This window comes from Malania oleifera, chromosome 2 (genome assembly GCF_029873635.1).
Source record: "Malania oleifera isolate guangnan ecotype guangnan chromosome 2, ASM2987363v1, whole genome shotgun sequence".
NCBI lineage: Eukaryota > Viridiplantae > Streptophyta > Magnoliopsida > Santalales > Ximeniaceae > Malania > Malania oleifera.
Window position 1 is genome coordinate 88,085,230 of NC_080418.1, and position 7,437 is coordinate 88,092,666.

Genomic DNA, 7,437 nt, shown 5'->3' on the forward strand with positions numbered 1-7,437 from the left:
AACTTTGAGCTGCAACTCCACCTACAACTATGTTACCCAGCAGTGCAAAGAGATTCTCTACTAACCTCTGTCCCTTTATCACCATTAAGACACATTTACACACCTTCATTATCTCACCTCTTACCTTCATATTTGTAACTATACTCATTATAATCCAAGGTGCCCAATGATGCGAATCTCAAGCGACACGCGTTGAGACCCAACAACCAATATTGGAATGCTTGCCCAAGAAAGCTAAAAATTCAGATTTTTGGATAGATATGAATGGTAGATCTCGACCCGTTGTTTACAACAAACAAGAACTTTGGTATATACGACCTCAACCCATTGTTTAGTGCGAAACACGAACCTTGGTATAAGGAAGACGCCACAAACGGTGGTGGAAAGCCGTTTGATAAGTCATTGGTGAACTCCACGGGAAATCCCGATAAGTTCGAAAAGTTCTTCAAAAGAACCAAGAAGAAACAAAGCCTCAAAGCCTTACATTTTTATTCCATTCTTTTCCTTCTTACAATGATGAGATATATATAGCTAGTATGGGAGACAAGGACATTAAACACTTAACAATTCCCACACAAACATGGGAGACAAGAACATTAAACACTTAACAATTCCCATACAAACATGAGAGACAAGGACATTAAATATACCAACTTACTAGACACATTAATAACTCTCACAACTTACTAAAAACCTATGCAAGCCAAGTTGCCTTGCAATACACCATTAAGTCAAATCCCATATTTGAATTAGCACACAATTATTAATAAGGAGATTAAAGCCATTAAGGAGGATTAGCTCAATTACAAACTTGAATTAAGTTTAGTAAGTCTTCATCTTTCTTTGGGCCATGCTTGGAGTGCCCCATTTTTGAGTAAGCCCAAATATCTTGAATCAGCCCGTGAAGTATTTCTTTGTTCTTCTTGGATCTCGCTCTGTTGATAGGCCCAACTGAAACATATAATGGATCCTTCCATGGTGCTTATTGATTCTCATCATTCCCCCACTCTTCAAAAGGATTCGACCTCGAATCCATTCCATGTAATATTAAACCAATAAGACAAGAAAATATTGTAGAAACAACGAATCAAAGGAGTAGGAAAAAAAAAAAAAATCTTTTTGCTTTCTTTTCTTTTTGACTGTCTCCTTTTTTTTTTTTTTTCTTTTCTGACGTATCTTTTTTTTTTTTTTCCAACTTACTACACATCACAAAACAAGAACAATGAAACAAAACATAAGATAAAAGATAGTAAACCTGATTTTAGAGCCTAAGCTCTGATACCAAATGATGCAAACCTCAATCGACACGCGTTGAGACCCAACAACCAATATTGGAATGCTTGCCCAAGAAAGCTAAAATTCAGATTTTTGGATAGATATGAATGGTAGACCTCGACCCGTTGTTTACGACAAACAAGAACTTTGGTATATACGACCTCAACCCGTTGTTTAATGCGAAACACAAACCTTGGTATAAGGAAGACGCCACAAACGGTGGTGGAAAGCCGTTTGATAAGTCATTGGTGAACGCCACGGGAAATCCCAAAAAGTTCGAAAAGTTCTTCAAAAGAACCAAGAAGAAACAAAGCCTCAATGCCTCACATTTTTATTCCATTCTTTTCCTTCTTACAATGGTGAGATATATATAGCTAGTATGGGAGACAAGGACATTAAACACTTAACAATTCCCACACAAACATGGGAGACAAGAACATTAAATACGTAACAATTCCCATACAAACATGGGAGACAAGGACATTAAATATACCAACTTACTAGACACATTAATGACTCTCACAACTTACTAAAAACCTATGCAAGCCAAGTTGCCTTGCAATACACCATTAAGTCAAATCCCATATTTGAATTGGCACACAATTATTAATAAGGAGATTAAAGCCAGTAAGGAGGATTAGCTCAATTACAAACTTGAATTAAGTTTAGTAAGTCTTCATCTTTCTTTGGGCCATGCTTGGAGTGCCCCATTTTTGAATAAGCCTAAATATCTTGAATCAGCCCGTGAAGTATATCTTTGATCTTCTTGGATCTCGCTCTGATGATAGGCCCAACTGAAACATATAATGGATCCTTCCATGGTGCTTATTGATTCTCATCATTCCCCCACTCTTCAAAAGGATTCGACCTCGAATCCATTCCATGTAATATTAAACCAATAAGACAAGAAAATATTGTAGAAACAACGAATCAAAGGAGTAGGAAAAAAAAAAAAAATCTTTTTGCTTTCTTTTCTTTTTGACTGTCTCCTTTTTTTTTTTTTTTTTTTTTCTTTTCTGACGTATCTTTTTTTTTTTTTCCAACTTGCTACACATCACAAAACAAGAACAATGAAACAAAACATAAGATAAAAGATAGTAAACCTGATTTTAGAGCCTAAGCTCTGATACCAAATGATGCAAACCTCAATCGACACGCGTTGAGACCCAACAACCAATATTGGAATGCTTGCCCAAGAAAGCTAAAATTCAGATTTTTGGATAGATATGAATGGTAGACCTCGACCCGTTGTTTACGACAAACAAGAACTTTGGTATATACGACCTCAACCCGTTGTTTAGTGCGAAACACAAACCTTGGTATAAGGAAGACGCTACAAACGGTGGTGGAAAGCCGTTTGATAAGTCATTGGTGAACGCCATGGGAAATCCCGATAAGTTCGAAAAGTTCTTCAAAAGAACCAAGAAGAAACAAAGCCTCAAAGCCTTACATTTTTATTCCATTCTTTTCCTTCTTACAATGATGAGATATATATAGCTAGTATGGGAGACAAGGACATTAAACACTTAACAATTCCCACACAAACATGGGAGACAAGAACATTAAACACTTAACAATTCCCATACAAACATGAGAGACAAGGACATTAAATATACCAACTTACTAGACACATTAATAACTCTCACAACTTACTAAAAACCTATGCAAGCCAAGTTGCCTTGCAATACACCATTAAGTCAAATCCCATATTTGAATTAGCACACAATTATTAATAAGGAGATTAAAGCCATTAAGGAGGATTAGCTCAATTACAAACTTGAATTAAGTTTAGTAAGTCTTCATCTTTCTTTGGGCCATGCTTGGAGTGCCCCATTTTTGAATAAGCCCAAATATCTTGAATCAGCTCGTGAAGTATTTCTTTGATCTTCTTGGATCTCGCTCTGATGATAGGCCCAACTGAAACATATAATGGATCCTTCCATGGTGCTTATTGATTCTCATCATTCCCCCACTCTTCAAAAGGATTCGACCTCGAATCCATTCCATGTAATATTAAACCAATAAGACAAGAAAATATTGTAGAAACAACGAATCAAAGGAGTAGGAAAAAAAAAAAAATCTTTTTGCTTTCTTTTCTTTTTGACTGTCTCCTTTTTTTCTTTTTTTCTTTACTGACGTATCTTTTTTTTTTTTTTTTTCCAACTTGCTACACGTCACAAAACAAGAACAATGAAACAAAACATAAGATAAAAGATAGTAAACCTGATTTTAGAGCCTAAGCTCTGATACCAAATGATGCGAACCTCAATCGACACGCGTTGAGACCCAACAACCAATATTGGAATGCTTGCCCAAGAAAGCTAAAATTCAGATTTTTGGATAGATATGAATGGTAGACCTCGACCCGTTGTTTACGACAAACAAGAACTTTGGTATATACGACCTCAACCCGTTGTTTAGTGCGAAACACAAACCTTGGTATAAGGAAGACGCCACAAACGGTGGTGGAAAGCCGTTTGATAAGTCATTGGTGAACGCCACGGGAAATCCCGATAAGTTCGAAAAGTTCTTCAAAAGAACCAAGAAGAAACAAAGCCTCAAAGCCTCACATTTTTATTTCCATTCTTTTCCTTCTTACAATGGTGAGATATATATAGCTAGTATGGGAGACAAGGACATTAAACACTTAACAATTCCCACACAAACATGGGAGACAAGAACATTAAACACTTAGCAATTCCCATACAAACATGGGAGACAAGGACATTAAATATACCAACTTACTAGACACATTAATAACTCTCACAACTTACTAAAAACCTATGCAAGCCAAGTTGCCTTGCAATACACCATTAAGTCAAATCCCATATTTGAATTAGCACACAATTATTAATAAGGAGATTAAAGCCATTAAGGAGGATTAGCTCCATCACAAACTTGAATTAAGTTTAGTAAGTCTTCATCTTTCTTTGGGCCATGCTTGGAGTGCCCCATTTTTGAATAAGCCCAAATATCTTGAATCAGCCCGTGAAGTATTTCTTTGATCTTCTTTGATCTCGTTCTGATGATAGGCCCAACTGAAACATATAATGGATCCTTCCATGGTGCTTATTGATTCTCATCATTGGGTACATGTCTTACACTATATAACCTCCTTACCATATCATCATACATCTTTATTCTGATATTCCCCATTTTGATAACATTGCATACCACATCGTTTCTCATCAGAACAGAACCAGAACTCACCAATATGTTAGTGGTGAACTAGGCTTTGTTGAGCGTCATGTGAAAAGAACATCTCGAGTCTAGGATCTGAGAATTCATGAGGCATTTTAAACCCAATGAAATAGAAAGCATATCACAAACATTGCTCCTTAAATCTCTTTCTTTCACTACGTTCGCAGATTTAGATGAACCCTATTGAGTTTTTGCATTCTCCTTCTGACTGCTACTGAGTTTTATTACCACTCAATTTATTCCTAAACTTGCATTTCCCACGATCCTGATTACCTTTTACCACGAGCCCTTCACCATATGAACCCTCTTGCTAGCCTTCTTCCTTTAATAGAACCCCGTCAATGCACTCATGATCTCCTATATGTCAAGGGTTTCTTTCCTTGAAGTCAGCATCGTAACCAAATTCTCATACGTAGGTGATGTAGGTAGGGAATTCAACATCATCAACGCTTTTTCTTCTTCCTCAAACTTCACATCAACTCGCCTCAAATCACTAATGATATGATTGAATGTGTTGATGTGCTGAGTTAAGTCCGAACCCTTTGCCATCTTAAGCCAATATAGTTTTTGCTTAAGATACAACTTGTTTGTCAATGACTTGGACATGTACCGACGCTCCAGTTTTAGCCAAACCGCTGTCGGCGATTCCTCATCCATAACGTGATACAACACGTCATCGGTCAGACATAACCTAATAGTGGACACAACTTTCGCTTCCAACTCCTTCCAACTTGCGGTGTCTATGCTTTCCGGCTTCTTTTCATATAGAGTCTTCACCAAACCTTGCTACACTAGAAAGTCCTTAACCCTCTTCGTCTAAAGCTTGAAATTTCCCATTCCATCGAACTTACCAACATCGAACCTCGTAGAAGAAATACCAGCCAGTGCGAACCAATAGCTTTGATACCAATTGTTGAAAATTGGCGCTCTAATACCAATTGTTGATTCGAATGCGTAGCGGAAACACACATAACTCGAATATGGAACAAGTAATGCAAGCACTCAGTGATGAATATATGGAAATTAACAATCAAGAAAAATGAATAAAGGAAAGCAATAAGAATTCACGACACAATAAATTACGTGGTTTTACAATTTGCCTACATCCACGGGAGCAAGCGGTTGATTTTCACTATCACAATGAAGCTTACATCAACCTTATCAAACTAGGGTTACAAAATATGATTAAATAATAATCTTATGCATACAAAAGACTTCTACTATGATTAAAACACTTTTGTAGCAATTCCCACGGAGGAAAATTCTTCAAAATCTCTCAATCTATCGATCTCCGATATGATATTCTGTGATGTGTGTGAGCGCTGTCCATGGTTTAGATCAAACTGTTGATAGTTTGAAGCTGTGAAAAATTCCTTGCATTCTGCCTAAAATCATCGGCGGTTAACTCAAACCGTCGACGATTAGCCCTCAAACTGTTGAGTAAATTGGCGACGGTTGCCTTCCTGCAAACTTTTCTCTTGTTCCTCGCTTCATGATGCTTTCCTGATGCTTGTGTTCCACTCAAAATATGATCCACAAACCCAACAATTTCAATAATGTATGTGGTTGTCATGATTTAACTAGTTAAGGAAATGTATTTGATTTCTTATCTTATATAAGATTGGATTGAATGTTTAAGAATCATAATATGTAATTAATGAATTCAACAATGAATCTCTGAAGAACATGTTGTTGTTCTTCATGTGGTTCTTGGGGTGAGAGAAGCCTTGTAACATTGACAGGTTGCTCGTTGATTGTAAGGTGGAACAGTATTTAATGACTTGGTAAATAAACTCATCAAACAAACCATGTTGATTATGAAATTGTATTATGTCACATGAATGTAATTGTGTGTATATCAACTTAAGATTGAACATGGTGATATGCGTTGTATGCTTTATGTGATAAAACTATATTTTCCAATTTCATAAAACTAAATTAATGATCCAACGACAGATCCCCAAGGAACATGTTGTAGTTCTTCATGCGGTTCTTGAGGTGAGGGAAGCCTTACAACACTGATAGGTTGCCCGATGGTTATGAGGTGGAATAATATTTAAAAGAAAGGTAACCTAAATAAATACAGATTCAAAAACCGATCTTGATTAATGTTTGAACATCTCAAATTTATCACAGTACCATTTGAAAATGATGGGTGTGTACTGTGTAGGGGGTGTCTAATACTTTCCCCTTATATAATTGAACTCCCAAACGTGGTTTTGGAACAAAGGCTAGAAACTATTGATTCCTTGGACCCTATGGTTAGGTAGAGACAAATTAATCAATAGTAATTATGTCAACTTAGCCATACTTAGGTAAAAAGGGTAAGTGGCGACTCCATGAATCTTAGAGTGCAAGATAAAGGATATATACCATATTCTTTGGGTAGCCATCCTTGTTGAGGCGTCAAATTTTGGTCCCACAACAATAAGTTCCAATGAGGCATGTGGCAAGCTTAAAATCTCTAGCCCATTGTGTGCGAACAATTCAAAATTTTGAATAATAGTTGGATAAGTTGATAGCCTTTAGAAGCTGATCGACTGTCTATGGGTGGCACCAACGATTATATTTGGAGAGAAGGCCAATCGACCAACTAGTGAAAAATTGTGCTTTTTTTTTTTTCTATCTTCATTTGAATTAAAAGTTGTTTGGTCAAAAAATATCTTTGACATCTACACTTATGCCTATATATAAACGAAAGTATCAATTATAAACATATGTACACTAATTTCACCAATATCAAAATATAAATGATTTGACACAAATTACATTTAGAAGTGGATTTTAAAACTTATTAAAATCAACCTCGTGCTCCTCAACTAGTCACAAAAAAAATTAATACAATTGTTAATGATTACCAAATTTATTTTCATTTATTAATAAAAATTATGAAAAATCTTAAATCAATTATTATATTGCTAATTTAAGAAATAAATTACAAATTATAAAAAGATTTTATGA